The sequence below is a fragment of the Rattus norvegicus genome, chromosome 9 (assembly GCF_036323735.1).
Source record: "Rattus norvegicus strain BN/NHsdMcwi chromosome 9, GRCr8, whole genome shotgun sequence".
In the NCBI taxonomy this organism is placed as follows: domain Eukaryota; kingdom Metazoa; phylum Chordata; class Mammalia; order Rodentia; family Muridae; genus Rattus; species Rattus norvegicus.
The window spans coordinates 32,230,826-32,249,499 of NC_086027.1; the positions used below are offsets into that span (position 1 = coordinate 32,230,826).

Genomic DNA, 18,674 nt, shown 5'->3' on the forward strand with positions numbered 1-18,674 from the left:
GCTGCTTTGCTATGTGAAGTTTTCGACTTAAAATGTAAGTCGCCTTCCCACTGAGCCAGTTAAGGATTAAGCATCAAAGTAAAGGAAGGCATGGTAGCATGAGGAGAGGCCTTACTCATTGCTCCACAGGCTAAGCTGAACTCTGTGAATTACTGAGTTAATCCAGTCAGATCTCAGTGGTAGATGAAAGCAGGAGACCTCGCTGTGTGCACTGTGCTGCAGCCTTGCGTACTGCACCATGGGAGCTCTACTGCCTTACCCGGAGGTCCTGTTAAGTTTGGTTTTAAACTTCTGGTTAGTGTTCAAGAAGAACTAAAACAGCATCCTAAGGAATATGCGAAGACAAAGAATAAATGTGAAGTTTAGGTCTATGCTTCTACAGGAATGGGAATATTTTAGAGAAGGTTACAGTAAAACATGAATATAGGGTAAGGGGGAGAGTCATGATTCGATTCTTCTTGTTTTCTTAGTGTGTATGTGACACTTGCACATGAAAGCCAGACATCAAGTGTCCTTCTCGACTCCATTCTACCTAAATTTTCGAGAGCGTACCTCTCACTGAACTTGAGGCTTACCATTTCTGACTGGATGCCAAGCTCTCAGGATGCACATGTCTCTGTGCCCTGGTGCTAGGGTCACAGGCAAGTAAGCATGTCTGACTTTTGTGCTATGGGCAGTTTGAACTCAGGTAATATTGCTTTCACAGGAAGTGCTATTTCCCACTGAGTTGTCTCTTCAGCTCTGGGTCATGATCTTTAAGGTCTAATTCAGGAACAGTGTTTCCTGCTGTGTTCTCCCACCCATCCCAATAGTAAAACTTCAATGTCCTGAAAATGAAATCTAAATGTACAGAATCCTAGTGTTTCTGTGGGGTTCACTCCAGAGCACTTTGATTCATTCTTGTGCTGTTTTCTACAATCTATGGAAGACGTGTTGTGATCATGAAATTAAATTTCCTTTAATAAGTTTTGATATGCCTTAATGAAATAAATAGTTCCTACCAATATCTGGCCATCTACAACATCATTCACAGAATGTGACAGCATAGTCACGTGGACCCTACACACAGCTTGACATTCTGCAATCTTTGCTTCAGTTTATTTTTTCATGGATGAGGAAGGGACTGTAGATCTATAGATGGGTAAAGAACTAAAAACTATCAACAAAGATTCAAAATTATCAACTCAATTAAAACAATCACCTAACAGGAAGCCAAAGATAGGATATATGTGAGTATATACATGTCACACGATCCTCGAAGAACACATGATTTACAACTCTCTAACCCAAGAGTATATTGATATACAACCTTCCTGTGTGAAAAATTAATTTCAGAATATGAGTGTTTTTACTCACTTCTATAAAGACTAATGAGGAGTAACACTTATGCCTTATTAGACAAAGAAAATTATCACAGAAGAATAATCTTTAAATCAAAATATCCTTTCAACCAAAAATATGGTATGCTACTATTGTGCATGTGTGTATGTATGTATGTATGTATGTGTGTGTGTGTGTATGTATGTATATGTGTGTATTCAAGTGCTACATATGCATGCATGTGTTGAGGCTACGAGGTGGCAATGAATGTCTTCCTCTGTTGTTTCTCACCTCTTCAGACAAGGTTTCTCAGCGAAACTAGAGCTTGTCAGCTTAGCTAAACCACAGAGCTCTCGGGATCAGCCTGCCTCTCGTCAACACTGGAACTACAGGCATATAATTCTACGCTCAGCATCACCATGTGCCCAGGATCCAAACTCAGAATCTCAGGACTACCAGCTATTTAAACAGTCTAAACAATAGCGAAGATATTTTCCTATTTTTAGAAGCTAAGATTTAGTCATGATAATGGCATAAAGCAAGCGTTCTATGATCAACCCGTTCAAAGAGAACTGATGAATCATAACACTCAAAAGATTTGCGTAGATGTATCAAAATATGAAAACTTTACAGACCACATAAATAAAATGTATGAGACCAGCTAGAAAAAAAATGCGTTAAGTTTTATGCATTTTGTCGGAAAATATAAAGTGATACAAGCACTGTTTGAAAAACTGGTCAAAATTCAGTTGCAATCTATTCCTTTCCTTGTCCATACTGTACAGTTCTTATTGGTTGGTGATGATTTGGTTAATTTGGTAGGACAAAACATGACGGCTTCCCACATCCTAATCTGACTGTGTAGGTCTATGAACACTTCTCACATGTTTAATATTTGAACCTTACTCTAAGCGCACAGATACAGATGGGGAGAAAGAGAGGGAGAGGAATGAGGGGGGGAAGGGAGGAGGAAGAAGGAGGAGAAGTGGGAAAGAGAAGAGGTGAAGACAAACAGGGGAGATGGAGTAGGGCAGGAAGAAGGAGGAAAACAGAGTGAGGGGAAGATGAGAAGATAGAGAGAAAAGAAGAGTGAATGGACGTCACAGAGCAGAGAAGCTCCATGCTACAGCAGCAGGGGCCAAGTTACATGCGACGTTGGATTTGCTTCTCAGCCCATTGTTGTGTAATTCGCTCCACTCGCTACAAGGTCCAACAACTAAGGGAGATGGCAGACACGGCTTCGCGTTTATCCTGTGTACAAGTACGTTGTGAAAGGCGCTAAAAATACACATCAACATATCCATTTTGTTTAAATACATGAAAACACTTCCAAAACAAGTGACCCAAAATGGAAATAGTTAAAACACTCTCTTTCTCAGGAACAAACCCTGAGGGTCAGATATAGTTTCTAAGCCATGGGATGTTAAGAGATTTCAATGTTAGACTATAAACACAGTTTAATTTTCTGCCGAAGAAGTAGCATGTGTTTATTGTAATTATCGTTAAGACCACCGACATAAGAGATAAATTAAAACTTGGCCTTGTGTCCTAGGTAAGTTTAATGATGGTCCCAACTCACGAGCTGACACAGGATATTCCTTGGTGAGAACCCGTCCCATGACCATCTGGGATTACTGCAGGTGCTGAAGCTCAGCAGCCTGTGTTTGAGAGGGAGCTCTGCTGATGACAGACATGTAGCCTCTGCACCCTGTTTGCAAACGAGTGAACGGGGGAGATGGTCAGGAAGCCCCCTGTGCACCTCTAGCATGGTTAAATAAATGGAGACAACTGGACAGTGGTGTAAAGTCCGCATCTCTGTAGAAAAGGACAAAGGCAGAAGACAATGGAGCAACAGGGCTGAAAGAGAAGAGACAGGGAGAGATAAACACTGTGCCTTACACCACGATAGCGTCCTAGTCACCTCCATCCCTAGAGTCTCCTCACTACCAGCGAATGTCCACCCACGTGTGGGCAACTCAGGAATCCCAGGCATAAGTCAATCTTAGTTTTCTTTAAATACATATAAACGACTGAACTTCATGCAATCTGTATGGTGAGGGAAAAGAGAAATCTAGACTCCAGCCAAGAGGTAGAAGAGACCTGGGAAATAGGAAATGAAAGACTAGAGAGGAAACTTGGAGTTGAATTTGGAGTTTGGAAGAATTTGAACTTCAGATAAAGAGGCTACCCAATTATATTGGCAAGGCAACTACTACCAATACTACTACTACTACTAATAATAATAACAATGACAACAACAACAACAACAATTTGCTGGCATGAGGCATGCTTCAGTGTGGTAGCAGCTTTTCTTAGCATGCTTACTGCTACCCGTGTGGTCTACACTCTCCTCTTCATGGGATATGTTTTCGAGCTCTCATCTCCACGCCGAGCAGAGCTGTCAATGTGATTCGATGATCCATAATAAAACATTGACAAGATGACTGCACTTCAGTAACAAAGCTTAAGTTCAGAGATACTTTTTCATCCTCTTCTGATTCTCGTCTAGCTTCTTTGTGCCATCCACAATAAAAGTGAGTTAAAATTGCAAAGCTGAGTAATAGTGCACACCTGTAACCAAACACCGAGTAGAGATAGGAGTTGATGGCCAACCTTAAGTACATACGGATCGTACAGAGTTCAAGGCCAGCCTGGGCAATGTGAGAATCTGTTTAAGGGGGGAAAAAGATGAAACCAAACTAAAACATAACAACAAACAAATGAAAAAACAAAACAACAACAACAAAACCCATGCACCATGTACTGGAGCTATTATGTAGAATAGAACTGATTATTAGATGTAGATGGTGTCTCACCTTATGAAATGAATAATAAAGAGAATGCCAGATAGGACATAGCCGTTAGAATCACCTTTACTCACCCATCAGTGATCAGTGATTATCTTAGAGTTGTGCTATTCTCTCTGAAACAGTTAGCTTGTTCTTGGCTTGGTACTGCAACATCACATTTGAGAAAACCTACAATAAGCTTCCTCACCCACACCTCTTTCTCCTACAGAAACAATGGTGACACGAGCCAAACAGCAGAGACTCTTTCTTGTTTGAACAGTTATTAATTCTTTGCTGCCTTCTCCTTCTCTTTGCTACTTCTTCCTGTGTATCTTAGGAAGCTATTTTCTTCTGTCGATGGACACACACTTCCAAAGGCTGCCACTTGTGCGGTAGGAAGCCAGATCACTGTTAATATCATTAAGCACTTCGATGAAAGACTCAATATTTTGAGCTTTGATCTCTTCTTTACTAACTCCCATTCTGTGACTCATAAAAATAACTCACTACTGAATTTAAAAAAAAATGGGTTAAGACAAAATAAGGGAAAAAAAAAGAAATTAAGACTTCCTAGAATTGCACAAAAATTGAAACGCAGCATAATCAAACTTGTGGGACACAAGAGTATTCTAAGAAGCAACTTCACAGCACTGAGTGCCTATATGTAAATATTTAAGAGATCTCACACCACACTAGTACAACAGAAATCAGGGAAAATCTAATCTTAGGATAACTTGAACCAAGTGCATGACATGTGTGTTAAAACAATGAAGAACGAGCCTGAAGATATGGGAAGCTGGGGAGACCTCCCATACTCATCAATTGGTAGAATTAACAGAAAAATGACTGTTCTACCAAAAGCAATCTACAGCTTCAACGCAATTCCCATCAAAATTCCAATGCAATTATACACAGAGCTCACGAGAACAATTTTCAGCCTTATATGGAAACGCACAAAAAAACATAGGATAGCTAAACAAATCCCGAAGAAAAGAACTTCTGGATATTAGCTCCAATTTCAGGTTTTACTAAGGAACTACAGTAATAAAAATGGCATGGCATGGGCATAAAAGGCCAACTAATGATTAATGGAATGGAATCAAATATGTAAATATAAGCCCATAAACCTGTGGACACCTGGTATTTGATAAAGCATCCAGAAATATGCCCTAGAAGAAAATATGCCACAGCATGATCAACAAATGGTCCTGGATATCTGCATGTTGAAAATTCCAAACAGACACATACTAATCACCCTGCAGAAAACTCAACTCCAAATGTATCAAAGACCTCAACATAAAACCAGATCACTGAACCTGATGGAAGACAAAGTGGGGAAGAGCCTTGAGCTCAGTGAAACAGGAGAAGGCCTTCTAACAGAATACCATTAGCACAGGACATGCTTTCAGTAAATGAGATCTCTTAAAACTGAAAAGGGTTTGCATGGCCAAGGACACCATCATTCAGACAAAGTGACAGACCACAAAATAGAAAAGGATTGTTCTTTTTTAACAACTGCCCATTGTATAGAGCGCTCCTATCTAAAATACGTAAAGAACTAAAAAAAAACTAGATATTAGGAGAGCAAATTAATCCAGTTTAAAAATGGGTTACAGATCTAAACAAGGAAACAGATTACAATTTGATTGCAGATCAAATGAGAAAATTTACATGGCTGAGAAACAGAAATGTTCAGCGTCTTTTGACATTAAGGGAATGCAAATGGGAACTTCTTTGCAATTTCATTTTACACATTCAGAATGGCTAAGATTGATAAAACGAGTGATAGCTTAGGCTGGCAAGGATACGGGGTGAACAGAACACTTGGCCACTGCTTCTGCGAGTGCAATATCACCATGGAAACCACTGTGGTCATCCCTCAGGAGGATGGGAGCCAATTTACCTCAAGTTGAGATCCAGGTATACTGAGCTAGGGCATATACCAAAAGAATGCTTCCTCCTACCACAGAGACACTTGCCATCCACGGTCATTGGTATTCCACTCCAGAACACCAGAAATTGGAAACAACCTACAAGTCCCCCAGCAGAAGAATGGGTAAACGAAATGTAGCACACATGCACATACTTAGCCATTAAAGAAATAAAACCACGAACTCCATAGGCAAGTGAATGGCACTAGAAGAAGTCATCCTGAGTGATAGGTCCCAGATCCAGAAAGATAAATATGATATGTACATGCTTACATGTGGTTAGTGATAATTGAGTTAAGTTAATGATAATTGAGCTACAATTTGTAGAGCCTCAGGGGCTAGATGTAAGGCATGGGGCTGGAGCAGGGCAGGTAGATCTCTCTAGGACAGGGAAATAGAATGGGTGCATAGAGGAGGACTGGAACTCGAGGCTCACATGGGGAGGTGGAGGGGAGAGGAGAGAGGAAATATGGGGAGAGACAGCTAAAATTAAGAGCTATTGGGGGATCAAATGGGAACTCAATACAGTAGAAGCTTCCTAAAATATATACATATATGGAGGTGATCTGAATGAAATAATCAAATAATGAAGGAGAAAAGCATTCCTAATGGCTACCTTGTCATCAAATTAAGCTTCCAGTGCTAGGATTGGGTTGTATGTAATTGAATTGTTGGCCAAAGGGTCCACTGGGAATCCCCACACAAGCCAGGCTGTGTACAAGATAATAGGTTGCTCCTTTATTTGATCATTTCTTTTCTTTTCCTTTTTCATTGGATATTTTTTATTTACATTTCAAATGTTACCCCTTTCCCATTTTCCCATCCATAAACCCCCATCCAATCTATCCCCCTCCCCCTGATTCTATGAGAGTGTTTTCTCCCCTTCCCACCTCCCTGCTTTGACATTCCCCTACACTGTGGGGTCCAGCCTTGGCAGCACCAAGGGTTTCTCCTCCCATTGGTGCTCAAGAAGGCCATCCTCTGCTACATATGCAGCTGGAGCCATGGGTCTGTCCATGTGTACTCTTTGGATGGTGGTTTAGTCCCTGGGAGCTCTGGTTGGTTGGTATTGTTGTTGTTCTTATGGGGTTGCAAACCCCTTCAGCTCCTTTAATCCTTCCTCTAACTCATCCAGTGTGGACCCTGTTCTCATTGCAATTGTTGGCTGTGAGCATTCACCTCTGTATTTGCCATGCTCTGGCAGAGTCTCTCAGGAGACAGCTATACCAGGCTTCTGTCAGCATGCAATTCTTGGCATCAGCAATATTGTCTGGGTTTGGTGGCTGTATGTATATGGGCTGGATCCCCAGGTGGGACAGTCTCTGGATAATCTTTCCTTCAGTCTCTGCTCCAAATTTTGTCTCTGTATTTCCTCCTATGAATATTTTTGTTCCCCATTCTAAGAAAGACTGCAGCATCCACTCTTTGGTCATCCTTCTTGAGCTTCATGTGGTCTGTGGATTTACAAATTAGCCAGGCCCCAGTGCTGAAAACAGCACCTACTCAACTCACTGAACATAAAGAGGTCATGCTGGTGCCTACATCGAGCCTTCACACATACTCTGCAAGCTACCAAAAGGGACATGTAAAACACTAAGTCAGCCACAAACTCTTGGATCTACAATGTTCTCCTGCCTGCAAGATACGCTAAGGAAAAGATGGCACGAAGCTGGTTGGAGTGATGAGCCAACATTTGATATGACTAACGGCTTATTCAAGGAGATGGAACTGTACCCAACACTGCCTGGGTGACCAAGAATCTGAGACAAGATGACCCAGGGCTCTAGAGTAAAACCAAACACCATTGCTCTAATACAAACAAAATGAAAACTTAGCCAGACAATGACTCCTAATGACATTCTGCTGTTCTCGTCATTCACCTTCTTGTTCAGCCATCATCAGAGAAGCTTCCCCTGTGACAGATGGCACAAATACAGAGACCCAAGCCAGACATTTTTTCAGAGATCAAGAGACCTTGGAACATTCAATCCTCAAGGGGATGTCTCCATCAAATCCCTTACCTCAGGAATCATGGAACCCTTTGGAAGAGGAGGCAGAAAGAGTCTAAGAGTGAGAAGGGAAGATGTGGAGAATACCAAGAAAATAAGAACTGACTGAACATGATCAGTGCACACACGAACTCACAGAACAGAGGCAGCAGGCACAGGGCCTGCACAGGTCTGCATTACGTCCTTTGCATATATATCATGGTTTCCAGTTTAGTGTTTTTATTGGATTCCCGATTGTGCCAGTGAGTGTTTCTTGTGCTTTCTCTTGGGCTCCTTCTTCTTCTTCTTCTTCTTCTTCTTCTTCTTCTTCTTCTTCTTCTTCTTCTTCTTCTTCTTCTTCTTCTTCTTCTTCTTCTTCTTCTTCTTCCTCCTCTTCCTCCTCCTCCTCCTCCTCCTCCTCCTCTTCTTCTTCTTCTTCTTCTTCTTTTCACTTCTTCCTTCTTCTTTCTTTCTTCTTCTTTCTTCTTTCTCCTCCTTCTCCTCCCCCTTCCTCCTCTCCCTCCTTCTTCTCTTAGTTCTGGCCAATTCCAGTGTGTTAGTCTTTGTTTTATCATATCACATCATATCATATCATATCATATCATATCATATCATATCATTATAAGCCCTTAGAAGCCACTTTGTTTTCTAATGAGAGACAGAAAGGGAGTGGGTGTTGATGGGAAGAAAGATGGGGTGAGAAAGAACTGGTAGGAACAGAGGGAGGGGAAATCATAATCAGGATATATTATGAGAAAAATCTAATTTTCTATTTCCTATAAAATGAAAATGAGAACTCTAAAATAACCTTGTGTCCTTGTATGAAATTCTTCTAGAATTTACTAAGTTCACTAACACTTTAATTAGTAACTTTTATTAAATGAATAAGAAACAAAAAATCACTGTGTTTGATTCTAGGAGCTAAGCTAGTCCATCTATCATTGGGGTGGCAGACCAGCATAGGAGTCAAAGGACTAGATAGTGACTGATACTGTCTGTTTCCCTAGACACTGAGGACATGTCCTCAATAGGACACAGTCCAACAGTCCTCTGAATATCTGGTTCAAGTCTCAGCTCCCATCTTACTACATAAACTCAAGAGGGTTACTTAACTTCTCTGTATTTTAGTTTCCCAATGAATCAAATCAGAGTGACCTGTTATTAAATCTATGTTATTAAGGAAGAAAATGACAGTGTGTTTCAGTCTTAGACTTTTGGTATGAAATTATGTAGCTCTATGTTTCCTATTTTTTCTTTGTGAGACAATAATGGGTAGTTATATATTTTCACACTCCTATCAAATTCTATAGACACAATAAAACATTAAACATTGCTACTAGGTATTCTGAATTCTTTTATAGATAATTACATATGTGATATGTTATAGCACTTAAATGTATATAGGCTATGATATAATGGACTGAGTTTGGAAATAAAAGACTAAAGTTCTGGCTCTGTGACTTTGGTCAAACGATGTCTCTTGAAGCTTTGTTTCTTACCTGAAGCTCAAAGTGAGTAACCATGAACAACAACAACATGCTGTGATCTCTGTCAGAAGGCTGATTGATGACTACTGAGAGGGCTTCAATCTCTTTACTGTAGCCCCTCAAACAGTATGGGCTGAATAAGTAATTATCAGCAACTGTTTTTATCTTTCATGTTTTTTTATCTTTTTGAGGATCTTGTATAGCCCAGGTTAGCCCAGAAATATTGACCCATGTAGTCTAAGAAGGCCTTAAGCTGAAGCTCCTGATCCTCTGCCTCTATTTTTTTCCAGTGTTGGTATTCTAGCTTTTGTGAACGCACCCAGTCGACTAGTCTTAACTATTTTAGTTATGCTTCCAATATCTGGGGGAGGGGTGAACAATATAAATATTTGATATTGCTTCAAAATTATTTCTAGTGATGTCTCAGAGCAACGACTGTGGTGGTTTAAGTTTAGTGAGGAAATAAATTAAGACGAGAGAGAGAGAGAGAGAGAGAGAGAGAGAGAGAGAGAGAGAGAGAGAGAGAATATATGAAAGAATGAACACAAACGGGTCTTTTATCATTTGGGAAAGTAGAAAGGATATAACTAAAAACTAGTAAGGAAGGGATACATAAATTACCACCAGGGAGCTGTAAAAAAACTGCGGGTGACATAGATGTGAACTCTGAAATATCTGTGTTCCTTTAAAACAGTATTTATTACAGGACTCTTTTGGATAGATAGAAAGTCACTAAGAACACATTAACTTTTATGGAAAATTGAGTACCAATAAAATACATATATATGTGTATGTACATACACACAACACACACACATACACAAACACACACACACACACACACACACACACACACACACACACACACTTTGAAAAGCATCGCCTCAGGAACCTTCCTCACTAATGCATCCCCAGTCTTTCCAAACTGGACTTGGCTCTTATTTTAAAAGCCTTCCATCATTTTGCACTTAAGAGACCATGCTCCTGAAATGGCTTTATAAAACTATAAAGTTCTATAAAAAAGAGAGTGGTTCTTGGCTTGTTGCTTTGTGGTTTAGGAAGTGAGCTTGTAAACAACTCCGGGGCAAAGAAAATGCTTTCTGTCTGTTGTACTCCTTAAAGAGAACTCAATGATTAGCTTTAAAGGGCACAGGCCCTTCTTAACCACTTAGCTAAAAGGTAGGTAATAAGTGATATCTATGAAAACAGAACAAAAGGACAGGAAAACACAGCACAGCCTTCAGTAACACTGCAAAGCCATTTAGAGAGCAGAAAAAGACAAGGGCTGAATTTGCTATCTGCAGCAAGGAATGTAGGACATCCTGAATATGATAAAAGGTCTTCTAACAAGAGACAGAAAGGGAGTGGGTATGTCTGCCCCCAGAACTATCACCAGAAGGGGACAATGGTATTCCATCATCGCAACATTTCTTGGAAAGAGGCACTCTCATTACTGCCACAATCAACCCTGGAATTAAAATTAATACCTGGAGTAGAATCTATTCGTTCTCCATAACACGGACCCAACTGGAATAAGAGAAGCCATGTACAGAAAGGACAGCACTATGTGGTGATCTGGGGCATGTGTGGAACCATCATTGACTCTGTAGAAACAGAGAGAGCCACAGTGGTAATCAGAACTCAGGGAGGGGAAAAGAGAGTGGATGGAAGTGGGTTAACTGTGTCAGAATACAGTGATGTTCTGGTCATCTGAGTGCATAGTGCAATGAGTACAGTTTCCATAGTGTTTATGGGGAAGCAAAATGGCGGACTTTGGGCTGTGAGCCACCACACTTGAGACATTGCTGAGAGTGCACAAGGTCTTGGTTTTAATCCCCATTTATAAACACACCAACACACACACACACACACACACACACACACACACACACACACACACATCAATAAGGAGGCCCTCAATTTTTAAAATGACAAATGCTTAGGAAGTTGAAAACCATATTGCCCTGACTTTATCATCGCATGGTATACCCATGTGTTATTACATCATTTAAATATGGAAAAGGACGATGCATGAATTAAAAAGCCAGTATCTGCAATGAACTCTTCAAGCAAAGGTGGAAAACTCTGCTTTCTCATCCTCGTCAGAGAATTTAAAGCAACAGCAACACATGGTGTGCTGGCTAGATTTGTGTTGACATGACACAAGCTAGCAGTCACTTGGGAAGTGGGGACCACAACTGTGAAAATGTGCACAGCAGATTAAAGATCCATGTATCTTACTTAGGGTTTCTAGTTTGCTGTGATAACCCACCATGACCTAAAGCCACTTGGGAAGGGAAGGGTTTATTTCAGCTTATTGTATCACTGAGGGAAGTCCGGGCAGGAAGTCAAACAGGGAAGAAACCTGTGGATAAGAGCTATGGAGGAGTTCTGCTTACTGGATTCCTCTTCATAGCTTGCTCACTTTGCTTTCTTACAGCATGTGAGACCATAAACCCAGTGGTAGTACTACCCCAAGAGAGGTGGGCCCAACCACATCAATGGTCAATCGAGAAAATGTACCACAGGTTTGCCTACAGCCCTATCTTAGGGAAGCATTTTCTCAATTTAAGCTTCTTCCTCTCCAGTGACTGACTCTAGCTTGTGTCAAGTTGATACAATCTAATCTCATAGTTGTGCAAAGAAAATTATGCTCCTGATAATGGGTGAATCTTCTCAAGATCACACAGAGCTTCTGTGTGTTTTGGAAAAGATGGTGCAGGATGCCACACGAGAAGACAGAGTAGTTTCTAGGCATCACACGAGCCAGAGAAATGAACTGTTGTAAGTTTTAGCGTGAACATAGATTGTTGCTATTCTGGACTTAGAATTTACGGCATCCTGCTCAGACTCCGATGAGGAAACCATGGGTACTTTTTCTCCAGTAGTTTGCGCAGGTTCCCAGGCTCCATCCTAAATCCATTTACACCATTCTATAAATAATCTATAAATAATCCTCACGAAGCTTTACGCAACTAATTTCGATAACATTTTACTTTTTTTCTTTTCAGTTTCCATTTTACAGAAGATGAAAGAAACCTGAGTGGCTTTCTGGATGTAGCAGCTGTCTATAGGGGTTGTCAATCTTACCAGCAAGGGGTGTCACACGAGTATTGATTAACCCTCGGCTGTAATTTTTTTGGCAGATTTCTAATCGATATCCTTTCCTTTCCAGAGCACGTTTTCACAGACGCCCGCTTTCACATCTGTTATCAGTTTTCCCAGTGCACACTGTCGATCACGGATTTAGTTTTTTTTTTTTTAGTTGCAAATTCTGAATGATTGAGAGTGTTATCGTAGGATGGTAGTTGATATTTTTACATTTTCAGATTAACAAACATCTGTGCCATTTACATCTGTGTCCTCAATATAGCTGTAAACGCATACTCGTTATTTAAATTTTTATAATTCAATAGAATTGTGGGATTTTTTTTCCTAGAAAATTAAGGGGAAACCAGGGTATTTCCATACAGGAAAAGATTCCTGGGCCTCAGATGCTGCTGGATCCTTTCATTATCTATAGTTCTATTTCTTCGGTGTGTTAAGTCTCACTAAGGTTCACCTTAGCATGCATCACTGGTTTTAGTGTTAAAAATAGAATCCTAATAATGTAAATAATTTTGTAATAAGTGTCACAATTTGTTGGCCAGGTAGCAAAAGGAATCCTCCAGATAGGAACTTGGTCGCTTATCTGAGATGAAGTTAAATTGGAGCTTCTGTTCCTAAGTATTATAAGTCCCTACCCTGTGCTCACCCCAACGAAATTTACGTTTTAGGCGCCTTTGCATGTCTTACTGCATTATGTCCTTAAGGTTAATAGGGTTTTCTTACGGTTAACATGAAAACCGGTAACTTTCCAGAGATTAATCACTTTCTTATTAGATTAAGCAATGCTCATGGCGGGATGTTGAAGATTAATATTGTATAAGTCATTATCGCTTCTCATAAATGCAAACACTTCTTCAGAAACTTCCTAAGAAAACGTTACTTTGACTTCTACTAAAACGGTAAAATAGTTATGGTCAGCAAAAATGTATATTTCCTCAAAAACCATGAAGTGCTATTTATTGTTTGTAGAAGTGTCAATAGCTGTAGGTAATAGGGTTGAGTGAACAGTGGATGTGTACAGTGTGTTGCTTTAAAAGCAGGGCACATGCAATGAGGAAAAAAAGGTGAAAATGAGATTCAGAAAAAAATTAGCCAAATTGCTTCTACTTATGGAAAATAATTGGGGGGGGGGGTTTCTGAGTCAGGACAGAGCTTGTACCAAGCAGTAGATCATGAAAATCGAGAGGATAATTTAAGACCTGGGAAAGGCTACACTGATGTAGTGAATGGAGGCTTTAGGGAGTGATTTTGGAATCTGAGGAAGGCACATTTGGCTGAAATGCTGTAGGAAATGAAGCTACATCTGTTAAAGATGGGAAAGAATGAGATCTGTTTACTAAAGTCAGATAAAAAGTAGGACTTTCCTGATTTGCACTGCTCATTGTTTTTGCATATGTTAGTGGTTAAGATATATTAAAAAAAATGGCAGCACATGCAGTTGAGCATGTAGAGAAAGGGGACATTTATTTATGCCTGGTGGGACTGAAAATTACTACATCTGCTCTGGAAACCAGTGTGGCAGTTCCTTAGGATAATCAATCTACCTCAAGAGTCAGCTATACCACTCTTGGGTGTGTACCCAAAGGACTCTACATCCTGCTACAGAGACGTCTACTCATCCCCGTTCACTGCTCATCGATTGATAGTAACTGGAAATTAGAAATATCTTTGATGTCCACCAACCCATGAATGGATAATAAAATGTGGTAAGTTAGCACAGTGGGATATTACTCAGCTGTTAAGAAAAATCAAATTATAAAACTTGCAGGTAAATGAATTGAGGCTTGGGAAAAAAAAATCCTGTATGAGGCAACCCAGATCACAAAAGACAAATAGTGTACGTTTTCCCTTATATGTGGGTGTTAGCTTTCAAAAATAAAAATAAAAACCAATGCAGTGTGGGCAGGGAGGCGAGAGGATAAAACATGATCAAAATATATTATGTGGAAAAATGCTATTCAAAACTTTTATTAAAAAGATAAATGTGAAAACACTGCAAGTTAAAGTTTAATAATTCCAAAGGTATGGACTTTTCTCTGAATCCTGCGCGAGGCAAAGGTAAAGGTTTGAAGGATCTTCACTTCGGGGGTATCTTTATTGTGGAGAACCATTGTAACAAGTAAGGGAGACTAACAATAAACACAGCAGAGATGAAAATGTAACAGGGAAATATATAAAAAGGACAGTTGCAGGAATTCGTTCATGATTCTGAGGATTAGAGAAAAAAAAACTGTAGAAACAATGATCGCTCCCTCAGATCCTACTTCTAGGCACTGAGTCCTTGGTCTAGGGGCCAGGGTACAGAGTTTGCACGACAGGACCGGATGCTAAGTGTTTCAGCATTGCCGGACACACGTGGAGCATTTGCTACAAATGCATGCAAATGAGGACCCGGCTGTATACCAGCTAAGCTGTATGCCTAGATGCCAAAGTCACGCTCATCAAATTTTCATGGATCACATAAAATGACAAAGTATTATTTTCATTTTCAATCATTAAAAACAGGAAACTAAGCCCTTGGTCCTGCCAAGCCTGGACCCCGTGTGTAGGGGAATGTCAGGGTAGGAAGGGAGGATGGTTTGGGGGGGAGCACCCTTATAGAAGGAGGAGGAGGGGGGGTGGGATCGGGGCTTATGGATGGGAAACCGGGAAAGGGAATAACATTTGAAATGTAAATAAAAGAAATCCAATAAAAAGAAAAAAACCCCACGAAACTAGTGATTTCTTCGTGGACACACATGAAATCTCTGAAGCTTTTGGTTGCTACCCGATTTCATACGGGACATTTGGGGAACACATGGGAGAGAGCTTGGAAAGAGAGAGACCAGATCATTCTCTTGGGAATTATCCTAGATGACATATACAAAACTTCAAGGAATCCATGTATTCGGTTCAGTGTGTGCAAAGGGTACCTCAAACAAGCACTTGCCAGATTCACATTTAACTAGGTCTCAAAAGGGGACCAGACTGAACGAATTTTAAAATACTCAGTTTAAAACACACACACACACACACACACACACACACACACACACACACACACTCAAATATTAGATCTGAAAATTGGTACCACAGACCATTAAGCAAAGTAACTTGCCCTGAGCCATATTCCTAGTTCAGATACTTCTGCTTGACTTTGCTTGTTTTTCTTTTACTTCGGGCTTCAGAATCATTATAAGTGCTTAATATTATAAGATAATGTCATGGTTGTCTGATCGTCGTCGTCGTCATCATCATCATCATCATCATCATCATCATCATCATCATCATCACCACCACCACCACCACCACCACCACCACCAAACACTTGTTTTCTGTCGAGCACTTTGCTCAACTGTTCGGCAACATTCTCATTAAACTGCCATTCCAGTTTTCTGAAACAGAAACCGTTTATTCCATTTCACCATGGAAGAACCTGTCCTTGGGAAAGCCTTCAACTTTTCTTTGTTTCTCCTATATCCTTCTCTTGATACATTTTAAACTTACTAAAACGAATGGGATGATTTCAGTTGGTTCTTTTAAATTTTTTACACACTGATTATCCTCAAAGAGCCCTAAAAGCCTGTCCAAGAAACTTCTAAATCTCCACATGATCAGAATTTATAAACAGGACCTGTTCCCTGCAAGGATCACGAGCCTTTCCCTTCCCTGTTGGCTGATTCCCTCCTCCCTCCTCCCCCTTCCCCTCCCTCCTCTCCCTCCCCTCCTCCCTCCTCCTCCCCCTTCCTCCTCTTCCTTCCCTCCTCCCTGTCCCCTTCCCTCTCCTCCCTTCTTCCTGTCCCCCTCCCCCTTCCTCCCTTCTTCCTGTCCCCCTCCTTTCTCCCTCCTCCCTCCAGTCCTCAGGCACAAAGGCTTTATTCTAAGTTCCCAATCTCTCATTCCTCCAAGCACCCTGGCACTGTAAGCAATCATCTCAAACAACCTCTGTTTTACAGAGAAGAACCACAAGATAATAGGACAAAAACAAGTCTGATAAGCCTACAGTTGTTCAAAAGAGAGAAATATAAGGTTTGCAGTGGGTGGAAACACTAAATGAAAGTCTGATGAAGTGATTCAAATGAGAAACCTTAATTGAATCTTCAAAGAATTGTGGCCTTGGACAAGACCCTGGACCCTGTAAGATAACAATTAGACTAACGGGGATTTAATAGTTTTGAGACTGGACAAGTTAATAAAAGTGAAGTAATTTAAAACCAAGATAGATGTAGTGATTGTCCAACAAAACTTAGCTATTATTGCTGATGTTTTTCTCAATATTGTAGGAAGGTTGATTATCAACATAAATTCATACTGAATATTTAATTAACAGTAATATTGTATACATCTTCATCCCGCTTTTCTGTTTTCATTGTATAAACATTAATACACAACAAAAGAATCTTTAAGACCATTCTGTTGAATGAAGATGCAGTAACGTGGTCATCTACATAAATATCATAGAATACTCATCTACTTAAACATGACACACAAATTTCTCAGTCCTCCAGCTATCCAAAAGGTTCTGTTCAGTTTGAAGTTGACCTCATGTTGCAAAAAACTAACCAGGGAACATAGGGGCCCACAGAGACTGAACCACTAACTAGATAACACGCATGGGGCAGACCTAGTCCCCCTACACTTATGTAACAATTGTACAGCTTAGTCCTCATGTGAGACCTCTCACAGCAGGAGCAAGATCCGTCTCTGACTAGGTGGCCGGCCGTTGGCCTGCGCTTTCCTAACTGGATGATTTTGTCTAGCCTCAATAGAAGATGCGTCCAATCCTACTACAACTTGATATGTCAAGGCAGATTGATATGCATGGGAGGTCTCCTCTTCTCTGAGGAGAAAGGGAGTGGGGTGTAGGGGAGGAATGATAAGAGGAAGTGTCTGGGAGGAGAGGAGGGAGGGAGGGCTCCATTTGGGATGTAAAGTAAGTAAATAAATGAATTAATGAAATAAAAGAGTAAAACAAAGAAAATGAAATTATAATTGAATTCTATCCATTTAAACAAACCATGCTTTTAATCTTTATTTTTTAAAATGACCTAAGTACACTTAAAATGATTTTCAGCACATGCCACTAGATTCTAATATGATATTTTAAAGGACCCCTAACAAATTTACTTTCATGCTCAAAACAAGTGCATTGTGTATAAATATCCATTCTGTTCTAATCAGTTTCTTTTATCCATTCTCCAGCCAATCTAGAAGTCTTTCTACATCTGAGCCAAACTCAAAATTTATAGTTGAGGGCAAGGAAAAGAACAAAAATAGAACAGGGGGAGTGTGCTTGAAAATACTAGTCCTTATTAGGACGTCTGCCCTGGAGATGAGTTACGAGAGCTGGATTGGACCTCTATTAACAGAAGTGAGTTCCTGAGCCAGCCAGCAACAGTAAATAAAGGAACCCGTGCTTACATTCACTTGATGGCTTTGCACACTGGGGATGTGTTTCTGGCACCGATATTCCACGTTCAGGAAACAAAGCCCACAAAACGCTATGTTCCTTAGAATGTTTTCCTTGTGAGGTTAAATGAATCAAGCAAATGAGGCACGGATAAGGAATTTAAATTTAAGTGAGATTTTCAGCCACTGTAGCTTCCAGTTTCTGTTTATTCTTTTTAAAAAAAAAAACAAAACTTTATTTTGTAAGTGCTTTTGGCCTCTTGTATAAATAATAAATAAAATCAAGTAGATTTTTTTCCCCTCTCTCTAAAACCCTCAAAGACTACTTTAGCCTTTCTTGCCAGCACTTATAAACAGACTTTGGTGAGAAATAAAGACAGAGCATCTTCACCGAGCAGGACTCCTCTTGAAAGGGAGACACAGGTTTTAGCCTGGGCTACTTGGAGAAGCAGCACCTGAGGTGTGGTGCAGAGTACTGTGTTTTCCTGAGGTAAAGAAAGTGTCTGGGCAGGAGCTCACACAACTCACTTTGTAATTTGCTTTCTCTTCCCCTAGGGAAGAAAAACGAATAAAGATTAGTAAAAGGGGATTTAATATTCTCAACAGTTTCCAGGCAGGATTTCTATCTAAGGACAGTGACACTTTTAAAATGATTCCTTGACC

At 40.2% G+C, this 18,674-nt stretch overlaps 1 protein-coding gene across 42 annotated transcripts in view; it reads right to left on the reverse strand.

The window, feature by feature from the left end:
* Positions 1–18,674, reverse strand: part of Rims1 (regulating synaptic membrane exocytosis 1) — a 499,647-nt gene that overhangs the window by 37,474 nt on the left and 443,499 nt on the right.